Source organism: Cherax quadricarinatus, unplaced genomic scaffold (genome assembly GCF_038502225.1).
Source record: "Cherax quadricarinatus isolate ZL_2023a unplaced genomic scaffold, ASM3850222v1 Contig268, whole genome shotgun sequence".
Lineage (NCBI taxonomy): Eukaryota > Metazoa > Arthropoda > Malacostraca > Decapoda > Parastacidae > Cherax > Cherax quadricarinatus.
In genome coordinates this window covers 191,279-204,245 of record NW_027195294.1, presented here as the reverse complement: position 1 = coordinate 204,245, position 12,967 = coordinate 191,279, and positions in this window count along the sequence as shown.

Genomic DNA, 12,967 nt, shown 5'->3' with positions numbered 1-12,967 from the left:
ATCCTGTGGATGGTAGTGGCTAGTTTACTGTGTACCTCATATCCATCCTGTGGATGGTAGTGGCTAGTTTATTGTGTACCTCATATCCATCCTGTGGCTGGTAGTGGCTAGTTTATTGTGTACCTCATATTCATTCTGTGGATGATAGTGGCTAGTTGATTGTGTAGCTCATATCCATCCTGTGGATGGTAGTGGCTAGTTTATTGTGTACCTCAAATCCATCCTGTGGATGGTAGTGGCTAGTTTATTGTGTACCTCATATCCATCCTGTGGATGGTAGTGGCTAGTTTATTGTGTACCTCATATCCATCCTGTGGATGGTAGTGGCTAGTTTATTGTGCACCTCATATCCATCCTGTGGATGGTAGCGGCTAGTTTATTGTGCACCTCATATCCATCCTGTGGATGGTAGTGGCTAGTTTATTGTGCACCTCATATCCATCCTGTGGATGGTAGTGGCTAGTTTATTGTGTACCTCATATCCATCCTGTGGATGGTAGTGGCTAGTTTATTGTGCACCTCATATCCATCCTGTGGATGGTAGTGGCTAGTTTATTGTGCACCTCATATCCATCCTGTGGATGGTAGTGGCTAGTTTATTGTGTACCTCATATCCATCCTGTGGATGGTAGTGGCTAGTTTATTGTGTACCTCATGTCCATCCTGTGGATGGTAGTGGCTAGTTTATTGTGCACCTCATATCCATCCTGTGGATGGTAGTGGGTAGTTTATTGTGTACCTCATATCCATGCTGTGGATGGTAGTGGCTAGTTTACTGTGTACCTCATATCCATCCTGTGGATGGTAGTGGCTAGTTTATTGTGTGCCTCATATCCATCCTGTGGATGGTAGTGGCTAGTTTATTGTGCACCTCATATCCATCCTGTGGATGGTAGTAGCTAGTTTATTGTGTACCTCATATCCATCCTGTGGATGGTAGTGGCTAGTTTATTGTGTATCTCATATCCATCCTGTGGATGGTAGTGGCTAGTTTACTGTGTACTTCATATCTATCCTGTGGATGGTAGTAGCTAGTTTATTGTGTACCTCATATCCATCCTGTGCATGGTAGTGGCTAGTTTACTGTGTACCTCATATCCATCCTGTGGATGGTAGTGGCTAGTTTATTGTGTACCTCGTATCTATCCTGTGGATTGTAGTAGCTAGTTTACTGTGTACCTCATATCCATCCTGTGGATGGTAGAGGCTAGTTTATTGTGTACCTCATATCCATCCTGTGGATGGTAGTGGCTAGTTTATTGTGTATCTCATATCCATCCTGTGGATGGTAGTGGCTAGTTTACTGTGTACCTCATATCTATCCTGTGGATGGTAGTAGCTAGTTTATTGTGTACCTCATATCCATCCTGTGGATGGTAGTGGCTAGTTTACTGTGTACCTCATATTTATCCTGTGGATGGTAGTGGCTAGTTTGTGTACCTCATATCTATCCTGTGGATGGTAGTAGCTAGTTTACTGTGTACCTCATATCCATCCTGTGGATGGTAGTGGCTAGTTTATTGTGTACCTCATATCCATCCTGTGGATGGTAGTGGCTAGTTTATTGTGTACCTCATATCCATCCTGTGGATGGTAGTGACTAGTTTACTGTGTACCTCATATCCATCCTGTGGATGGTAGTAGTTAGTTTATTGTGTACCTCATATCTATCCTGTGGATGGTAGTAGCTAGTTTACTGTGTACCTCATATCCATCCTGTGGATGGTAGTGGCTAGTTTATTGTGTACCTCATATCTATCCTGTGGATGGTAGTGGCTAGTTTATTGAGTACCTCATATCCATCCTGTGGATGGTAGTGGCTAGTTTACTGTGTACCTCATATCCATCCTGTGGATGGTAGTGGCTAGTTTATTGTGTACCTCATATCCATCCTGTGGATGGTAGTGGCTAGTTTACTGTGTACCTCATATCCATCCTGTGGATGGTAGTGGATAGTTTATTGTGTACCTCATATCCATCCTGTGGCTGGTAGTGGCTAGTTTATTGTGTACCTCATATTCATTCTGTGGATGGTAGTGGCTAGTTTACTGTGTACCTCATATCCATCCTGTGGATGGTAGTGGCTAGTTTATTGTGTACCTCATATCCATCCTGTGGATGGTAGTGGCTAGTTTATTGTGTACCTCATATTCATTCTGTGGATGGTAGTGCTAGTTTATTGTGTACCTCATATCCATCCTGTGGATGGTAGTGGCTAGTTTACTGTGTACCTCATATCCATCCTGTGGATGGTAGTGGCTAGTTTATTGTGTACCTCATATCCATCCTGTGGGTGGTAGTGGCTAGTTTATTGTGTATCTCATATCCATCCTGTGGATGGTAGTGGCTAGTTTACTGTGTACCTCATATCCATCCTGTGGATGGTAGTGGCTGGTTTACTGTGTACCTCATATCCATCCTGTGGATGGTAGTATCTAGTTTACTGTGTACCTCATATCCATCCTGTGGATGGTAGTGGCTAGTTTATTGTGTACCTCATATCCATCCTGTGGATGGTAGTGGCTAGTTTATTGTGTACCTCATATTCATTCTGTGGATGGTAGTGCTAGTTTATTGTGTACCTCATATCCATCCTGTGGATGGTAGTGGCTAGTTTACTGTGTACCTCATATCCATCCTGTGGATGGTAGTGGCTAGTTTATTGTGTACCTCATATCCATCCTGTGGGTGGTAGTGGCTAGTTTATTGTGTATCTCATATCCATCCTGTGGATGGTAGTGGCTAGTTTACTGTGTACCTCATATCCATCCTGTGGATGGTAGTTCTAGTTTACTGTGTACCTCATATCCATCCTGTGGATGGTAGTGGCTAGTTTATTGTGTATCTCATATCCATCCTGTGGATGGTAGTGGCTAGTTTACTGTGTACCTCATATCCATCCTGTGGATGGTAGTGGCTAGTTTACTGTGTACCTCATATCCATCCTGTGGATGGTAGTGCTAGTTTATTGTGTACCACATATCCATCCTGTGGATGGTAGTGGCTAGTTTACTGTGTACCTCATGTCCATCCTGTGGATGGTAGTGGCTAGTTTATTGTGTACCTCATATCCATCCTGTGCATGGTAGTGGCTAGTTTACTGTGTACCTCATATCCATCCTGTGGATGGTAGTGGCTAGTTTATTGTGTACCTCATATCCATCCTGTGGATGGTAGTGGCTAATTTATTGTGTACCTCATATCCATCCTGTGGATGGTAGTGGCTAATTTATTGTGTACCTCATATCCATCCTGTGGATGGTAGTGGCTAGTTTATTGTGTACCTCATATCCATCCTGTGGATGGTAGTGGCTAGTTTACTGTGTACCTGATATCCATCCTGTGGACGGTAGTGGCTAGTTTATTGTGTACCTCATATCCATCCTGTGGATGGTAGTGGATAGTTTACTGTGTACCTCATATCCATCCTGTGGATGGTAGAGGCTAGTTTATGGTGTACCTCATATCCATCCTGTGGATGGTAGTGGCTAGTTTACTGTGTACCTCATATCCATCCTGTGGATGGTAGTGGCTAGTTTATTGTGTACCTCATATCCATCCTGTGGATGGTAGTGGCTAGTTTATTGTGTACCTCATATCCATCCTGTGGATGGTAGTGGCTAGTTTACTGTGTACCTCATATTCATCCTGTGGATGGTAGTGCTAGTTTATTGTGTACCTCATATCCATCCTGTGGATGGTAGTGGCTAGTTTACTGTGTACCTCATATCCATCCTGTGGATGGTAGTGGCTAGTTTATTGTGTACCTCATATCCATCCTGTGGATGGTAGTGGCTAGTTTACTGTGTACCTCATATTCATCCTGTGGATGGTAGTGGCTAGTTTATTGTGTACCTCATATCCATCCTGTGGATGGTAGTGGTTAGTTTACTGTGTACCTCATATCCATCCTGTGGATGGTAGTGGCTAGTTTATTGTGTATCTCATATCCATCCTGTGGATGGTAGTGGCTAGTTTATTGTGCACCTCATATCCATCCTGTGGATGGTAGTGGCTAGTTTATTGTGTACCTCATATCCATCCTGTGGATGGTAGTGGCTAGTTTATTGTGCACCTCATATCCATCCTGTGGATGGTAGTGGCTAGTTTATTGTGCACCTCATATCCATCCTGTGGATGGTAGTGGCTAGTTTACTGTGTACCTGATATCCATCCTGTGGATGGTAGTGGCTAGTTTATTGTGTACCTCATATCCATCCTGTGGATGGTAGTGGCTAGTTTATTGTGTACCTCATATCCATCCTGTGGATGGCAGTGGCTAGTTTATTGTGTACCTCATATCCATCCTGTGGATGGTAGTGGCTAGTTTATTGTGCACCTCATATCCATCCTGTGGATGGTAGTGGCTAGTTTATTGTGTACCTCATATCCATCCTGTGGATGGTAGTGGCTTGTTAATTGTGTACCTCATATCCATCCTCTGGATGGTAGTGGCTAGTTTATTGTGTACCTCGTATCCATCCTGTGGATGGTAGTGGCTAGTTTATTGTGTACCTCATATCCATCCTGTGGATGGTAGTGGCTAGTTTATTGTGCACCTCATATCCATCCTGTGGATGGTAGTGGCTAGTTTATTGTGCACCTCATATCCATCCTGTGGATGGTAGTGGCTAGTTTATTGTGTACCTCATATCCATCCTGTGGATGGTAGTGGCTAGTTTATTGTGCACCTCATATCCATCCTGTGGATGGTAGTGGCTAGTTTATTGTGTACCTCATATCCATCCTGTGGATGGTAGTGGCTAGTTTATTGTGTACCTCATATCCATCCTGTGGATGGTAGTGGCTAGTTTATTGTGCACCTCACATCCATCCTGTGGATGGTAGTGGCTAGTTTATTGTGTACCCCATATCCATCCTGTGGATGGTAGTGGCTAGTTTATTGTGTACCTCATATCCATCCTGTGGATGGAAGTGGCTAGTTTATTGTGCACCTCATATCCATCCTGTGGATGGTAGTGGCTAGTTTATTGTGTACCTCATATCCATCCTGTGGATGGTAGTGGCTAGTTTATTGTGTACCTGATATCCATCCTGTGGATGATAGTGGCTAGTTTATTGTGTACCTCATATCCATCCTGTGGATGGTAGTGGCTAGTTTATTGTGTACCTCATATCCATCCTGTGGATGGTAGTGGCTAGTTTATTGTGTACCTCATATCCATCCTGTGGATGGTAGTAGCTAGTTTATTGTGTGCCTCATATCCATCCTGTGGATGGTAGTGGCTAGTTTATTGTGTACCTCATATCCATTCTTTGGATGGTAGTGGCTAGTTTATTGTGCACCTCATATCCATTCTTTGGAGGGCAGCGCAAGAGCATGTGGATACACAAGAGACCTAGTAACTAGGCCCCAAAACGGTTAACAGGAGGACATCTGGATTTACATCTACAGTTCACTTATCTGTTACAAGCAAATTTAGAAAATTTGCTTAATATATCTGGTATCTTAGTTTCCTTAATAAGATATCTTGACATATCACATAGGTTATTATACTGTCTCTGTTTTATTCTGTACTTCGTGTTTGATCTGTTCATCATTTGTGTGTCTGCCAGACTCGTACACACACACACACACACACACACACACACACACACACACAAGACTAGTCCCATAGCTAAGGGGTATGTCCTACGCAGAAAGGTTAAGGAAAATCAGCCTGACGACACTGGAGGACAGGAGGGATAGGGGAGACATGATAACGACATAAAATACTGCGTGGAATTGACTAGGTAGACAGAGACAGGATGTTCCAGAGATAGGGCACAGCAACAAGGAGACACAGCAACAAGGGGACACAGCAACAAGAGGACACAACAAGGGGGCACAACAGGGGGACACAGCATCAAGGCGATACAACAAGGGGACACAGCAACAACGAGACACAGTAACTAGGGGACACAGCAACAAGGGGACACAGCAACAAGGGGACACAGCAACAAGGAGACACAGCAACAAGGGGACACAGCAACAAGGAGACACAGCAACAAGGGGACACAGCAACAAGAGGACACAACAAGGGGACACAACAAGGGGACACAGCAACAAGGAGACACAACAACAAGGAGACACAGCAAGAAGGGAATATAATTGGAAGTTGAAAACTCAGATGAGTCACAGGGATGTTAGGAAGTATTTCTTCAGCCACAGAGTTGTCAGGAAGTGGAACAATCCGGAGAGTGACACAAGGGGACACAATAAGGGGGCACAAGGGGGACACAGCAAGGGGATACAGCAACAAGGGAACACAACAAGGGGACACAGCAACAAAGGGACACAAGGGGACACAGCAGCAAGGGGACACAACAAGGGGACACATCAAGAAGGCGACACAACAAGGGGACACAGCAACAAGGCGACACAACTGGAAGTTGAAGACTCAGATGAGTCACAGGGATGTTAGCAAGTATTTCTTCAGCCACAGAGTTGTCAGGAAGTGGAACAATCTGGAGTGATGTTGTGGAGGCAGGATCCATACATAGCTTTAAGAAGAGGTATGATAAAGCTCATGGAGCAGGAAAAGAGAGCGGACCTAGTAGCCACCAGTGAAGAAGCGGCGCTAGGAGCTGTGACTCGACATCTGCAACCACACCTAGGTGAGTACACACACACACACACACACAGATAATACATATCACTGTATTTCCTGCGTTGTATCCTCTGAATCAACACACTGTGCTAGTAAGGCTCTTGATCCGAGGAACTGGATCACTCTTTCCCCTCTCTAGTAATTAGATCAAACGTGACTGCCTCCCAATCACTGGGAGTTGCGTGACCCCTGTGGGTTTAACGCTCACAATTGACATAGTGATCCAGACAGTGATCCAGTGATCTTGACAGTAATCCAGTGTCCCAGTGATCCAGAGTGACCCAGTTATCTAGAGAATGATCCAGACGGTGCCCCAGTGATTCAGACGGTGTCCCGGTGATCCAGAGTGTCCCAGTGATCCAGTGATTCAGACAGTGACTCAGAAACTGTGTTTATGACCCAGACAGTGCCCCAGACACTGTGCTTATGACTCAGGCAGTGCCCAAGACAGTCATCCAGTGACCCTGACAGTGCCCAAGACAGTCATCCAGTGCCCTGACAGTGACCCAGACAGTCATCTAGTGACCCTGACAGTGACCCAGAGTCATCTAGTGACCTTGACAGTGACCCAGACAGTCATCTAGTGCCCTGACAGTTACCCACCCAGTCATCTAGTGACCCTGACAGTGACCCAGACAGTTATCTAGTGACCCTGACTGTGACCCAGACAGTCATCTAGTGACCCTGACAGTGACCCAGACATTCATCTAGTGACCCTGACAGTGACCCAGTTATCTAGTGCCCCAGTCAGTGCCCCAGACAGTCATCTAGTGACCCTGACAGTGACCCAGTCATCTAGTGCCCCAGTCAGTGACCCAGACAGTCATCTAGTGCCCCAGTCAGTGACCCAGACAGTCATCTAGTGCCCCAGTCAGTGCCCCAGACAGTCATCTAGTGACCCGGACAGTGACCCAGTCATCTAGTGCCCAAGTCAGTGACCCAGACAGTCATCTAGTGCCCCAGTCAGTGACCCAGACAGTCATCTAGTGACCCTGACAGTGACCCAGTCATCCCCCCAGTGACCCAGTCATCCCCCCAGTGACCCAGTCATCACCCAGTGACCCAGTCATCCCCCAGTGACCCAGTCATCCCCCCAGTGACCCAGTCATCCCCCCAGTGACCCAGACATCCTCCCAGTGACCCAGTCATCCCCCCAGTGACCCAGACAACCCCCAAGTGACCCAGACAACCCCCAGTGATCCAGACAACCCCCCAGTGACCCAGACAACCCCCCAGTGACCCAGACAACCCCCAGTGACCCAGACAACCCCCAGTGACCCAGACAACCCCGCAGTGACCCAGACAACCCCCAAGTGACCCAGTGACCCAGACAACCCCCCAGTGACCCAGACAACCCCCCAGTGACCCAGACAACCCCCCAGTGACCCAGACAACCCCCCAGTGACCCAGTCATCCCCCCAGTGACCCAGTCATCCCCCCAGTGACCCAGACATCCCCCAGTGACCCAGACATCCCCCAGTGACCCAGTCATCCCCCCCAGTGACCCAGTCATCCCCCCAGTGACCCAGACAACCCCCCAGTGACCCAGACAACCCCCCAGTGACCCAGACAACCCCCCAGTGACCCAGACAACCCCCAGTGACCCAGACATCCCCCCAGTGACCCAGACATCCCCAAGTGACCCAGTCATCCCCCCAGTGACCCAGACAACCCCCCAGTGACCCAGACAACCCCCCAGTGACCCAGACAACCCCCAGTAAGCCCAGACAACCCCCCAGTGACCCAGACAACCCCCCAGTGACCCAGAGATCCCCCCAGTGACCCAGACATCCCCCCAGTGACCCAGACATCCCCAAGTGACCCAGTCATCCCCCCAGTGACCCAGACAACCCCCCAGTGACCCAGACAACCCCCCAGTGACCCAGACAACCCCCCAGTGACCCAGACAACCCCCAGTAAGCCCAGACAACCCCCCAGTGACCCAGACAACCCCCCAGTGACCCAGACAACCCCCCAGTGACCCAGACAACCCCCAGTGACCCAGACATCCCCCCAGTGACCCAGACATCCCCCAGTGACCCAGTCATCCCCCCAGTGACCCAGACAACCCCCCAGTGGCCCAGACAACCCCCCAGTGACCCAGACAACCCCCCAGTGACCCAGACAACCCCCAGTAAGCCCAGACAACCTCCCAGTGACCCAGACAACCCCCCAGTGACCCACACATCCCCCCAGTGACCCACACATCCCCCCAGTGACCCAGTCATCCCCCCAGTGACCCAGACAACCCCCAGTGACCCAGTCATCCACCCAGTGACCCAGACAACCCCCAGTGACCCAGACAACCCCCCAGTGACCCAGTCATCCCCCAGTGACCCAGACAACCCTCCAGTGACCCAGTCATCCCCCCAGTGACCCAGCCAACCCCCAGTGACTCTGACAGTGACCCTGACAGTCCCCCAGACAGTCATCAAGTGATTCTGACAGTGACCCAGTCATCCCCAGTGATCCAGCCCCCATTGACCCCCAGTGACCCAGTTATCCCCCGTGACCCAGACAACCCCCCAGTGACCCAGACAACCCCCCAGTGACCCAGTCATCCCCCCAGTGATCCAGTCATCCCCCAGTGACCCAGTCATCCCCCCAGTGACCCAGACAACCCCCCAGTGACCCAGACAACCCCCCAGTGACCCAGACAACCCCCCAGTGATCCAGACAACCCCCCAGTGACCCAGTCATCCCCCCAGTGACCCAGACAACCCCCCAGTGACCCAGTCATCCCCCCAGTGACCCAGACAACCCCCCAGTGACCCAGACAACCCCCCAGTGACCCAGACATCCCCCAGTGACCCAGTCATCCCCCCAGTGACCCAGACAACCCCCCAGTGACCCAGTCATCCCCCCAGTGACCCAGACAACCCCCCAGTGACCCAGACAACCCCCCAGTGACCCAGACAACCCCCCAGTGACCCAGACAACCCCCAGTAAGCCCAGACAACCCCCCAGTGACCCAGACAACCCCCCAGTGACCCAGACAACCCCCCAGTGACCCAGACAACCCCCAGTGACCCAGACATCCCCCCAGTGACCCAGACATCCCCCAGTGACCCAGTCATCCCCCCAGTGACCCAGACAACCCCCCAGTGGCCCAGACAACCCCCCAGTGACCCAGACAACCCCCCAGTGACCCAGACAACCCCCAGTAAGCCCAGACAACCTCCCAGTGACCCAGACAACCCCCCAGTGACCCACACATCCCCCCAGTGACCCACCCATCCCCCCAGTGACCCCGTCATCCCCCCAGTGACCCAGACAACCCCCAGTGACCCAGTCATCCACCCAGTGACCCAGACAACCCCCAGTGACCCAGACAACCCCCCAGTGACCCAGTCATCCCCCAGTGACCCAGACAACCCTCCAGTGACCCAGTCATCCCCCCAGTGACCCAGCCAACCCCCAGTGACTCTGACAGTGACCCTGACAGTCCCCCAGACAGTCATCAAGTGATTCTGACAGTGACCCAGTCATCCCCAGTGATCCAGCCCCCATTGACCCCCAGTGACCCAGTTATCCCCCGTGACCCAGACAACCCCCCAGTGACCCAGACAACCCCCCAGTGACCCAGTCATCCCCCCAGTGATCCAGTCATCCCCCAGTGACCCAGTCATCCCCCCAGTGACCCAGACAACCCCCCAGTGACCCAGACAACCCCCCAGTGACCCAGACAACCCCCCAGTGATCCAGACAACCCCCCAGTGACCCAGTCATCCCCCCAGTGACCCAGACAACCCCCCAGTGACCCAGTCATCCCCCCAGTGACCCAGACAACCCCCCAGTGACCCAGACAACCCCCCAGTGACCCAGACATCCCCCAGTGACCCAGTCATCCCGCCCGTGACCCAGACAACCCCCCAGTGACCCAGTCATCCCCCCAGTGACCCAGACAACCCCCCAGTGACCCAGTCATCCCCCAGTGACCCAGACAACCCCCCAGTGACCCAGACATCCCCCAGTGACCCAGACATCCCCCAGTGACCCAGTCATCCCTCCAGTGACCCAGACATCCCCCAGTGACCCAGTCATCCCTCCAGTGACCCAGACATCCCCCAGTGACCCAGTCATCCCTCCAGTGACCCAGACATCCCCCAGTGACCCAGACATCCCCCAGTGACCCAGACATCCCCCAGTGACCCAGGCATCCCTCCAGTGACCCAGACAACCCCCAGTTACCCAGACAACCCCCCAGTAACCCCCCAGTAACCCCCCCCAGTAACCCCCCAGGCAGTGACTGACCTGCTATACAGGGGAAGTCAATCAGGAACTTAGTACGGCGTCGTCTGATGGCTCTGATCATCTGGATCTCATCAGGAGCCTCAATGGCAGAGAAAATAGCAGCACCAAGAACCAGAAAGATCAAATATAAAACAACATAAACCAGGAGACGGACGTTACTCTTGGCCATTTTTAACGTCGGTAGCTGCGACGGGTACATGTTTTTTAGCGTTTCTGAGACCATTTTCCCGTCCACCATCTGGTTTCTGAGACCCTCCACTGTGATGGTTTTAAAGTGGGGTTTATCCACTTAGAAAAACCGGTTTCGGGATCACCTTGTTTATGTATCGTTTTATTTGCCGTTTGGATCTACTTTTTAGCTACTGGTGGGGTTAGATGAGGTTAATGGCGGGTAAATCACAATATGTCAACTGATGGTGGTCTTGGGAGTAATGTTTGGGGTTATGTTTGTAGGGAGGAGCGTCGCAATGCTTCCCCTCTCACGTCTGTCAGGTTACTGACGATATTGAACTGACCGCGTCACTATATCTTCCCGCCAAAAGATCTTCCGCCATCTTTGTTAAAGTAGTTCCTTCACTTATTTCCATTTTTTCACTATGAAAGAGCCATTCGACGCCCATCTAATGGTACATTTTCAATGCTAAAATGCTTATACATGTACTGAAAGTGACATAGTGGTCAAAAAGGATTTATTTTGATAAAGTGTATTCCTCCGCGGGTGACCTGTCTGGGCGCAAGAAAGTCAGTGTTTAAAAGTATATTCGACTATTCTATTTCATTATATTAAATGTCTATTATATCGTTTAAATATACGTGGCAATAGATAATATCTGAATTTAAGATAGAATGTAATAGATGCTGAGTTAGGTTAAGTCAATAAAGTCACCCAGGTGTTGTACACGTGTCTTATTCATCAATAAAGTCACCCAGGTGTTGTACATGTGTCTTATTCATCAATAAAGTCACCCAGGTGTTGTACATGTGTCTTATTCATCAATAAAGTCACCCAGGTGTTGTACATGTGTCTTATTCATCAATAAAGTCTCCCAGGTGTTGTACATGTGTCTTATTCATCAATAAAGTCACCCAGGTGTTGTACATGTGTCTTATTCATCAATAAAGTCACCCAGGTGTTGTACATGTGTCTTATTCATCAATAAAGTCACGCAGGTGTTGTACATGTGTCTTATTCATCAATAAAGTCACGCAGGTGTTGTACATGTGTCTTATTCATCAATAAAGTCACCCAGGTGTTGTACATGTGTCTTATTCATCAATAAAGTCACCCAGGTGTTGTACATGTGTCTTATTCATCAATAAAGTCACGCAGGTGTTGTACATGTGTCTTATTCATCAATAAAGTCACCCAGGTGTTGTACATGTGTCTTATTCATCAATAAAGTCACCCAGGTGTTGTACATGTGTCTTATTCATCAATAAAGTCACCCAGGTGTTGTACATGTGTCTTATTCATCAATAAAGTCACCCAGGTGTTGTACATGTGTCTTATTCATCAATAAAGTCACCCAGGTGTTGTACATGTGTCTTATTCATCAATAAAGTCACCCAGGTGTTGTACAAGTGTCCTATTCATCAATAAAGTCACCCAGGTGTTGTACAAGTGTCCTATTCATCAATAAAGTCACCCAGGTGTTGTACATGTGTCTTATTCATCAATAAAGTCACCCAGGTGTTGTACATGTGTCTTATTCATCAATAAAGTCACCCAGGTGTTGTACATGTGTCTTATTCATCAATAAAGACACCCAGGTGTTGTACATGTGTCTTATTCATCAATAAAGTCACCCAGGTGTTGTACAAGTGTCTTATTCATCAATAAAGTCACCCAGGTGTTGTACATGTGTCTTATTCATCAATAAAGTCACCCAGGTGTTGTACATGTGTCTTATTCATCAATAAAGTCACCCAGGTGTTGTACATGTGTCTTATTCATCAATAAAGTCACCCAGGTGTTGTACATGTGTCTTATTCATCAATAAAGTCACCCAGGTGTTGTACATGTGTCTTATTCATCAATAAAGTCACCCAGGTGTTGTACATGTGTCTTATTCATCAATAAAGTCACCCAGGTGTTGTACATG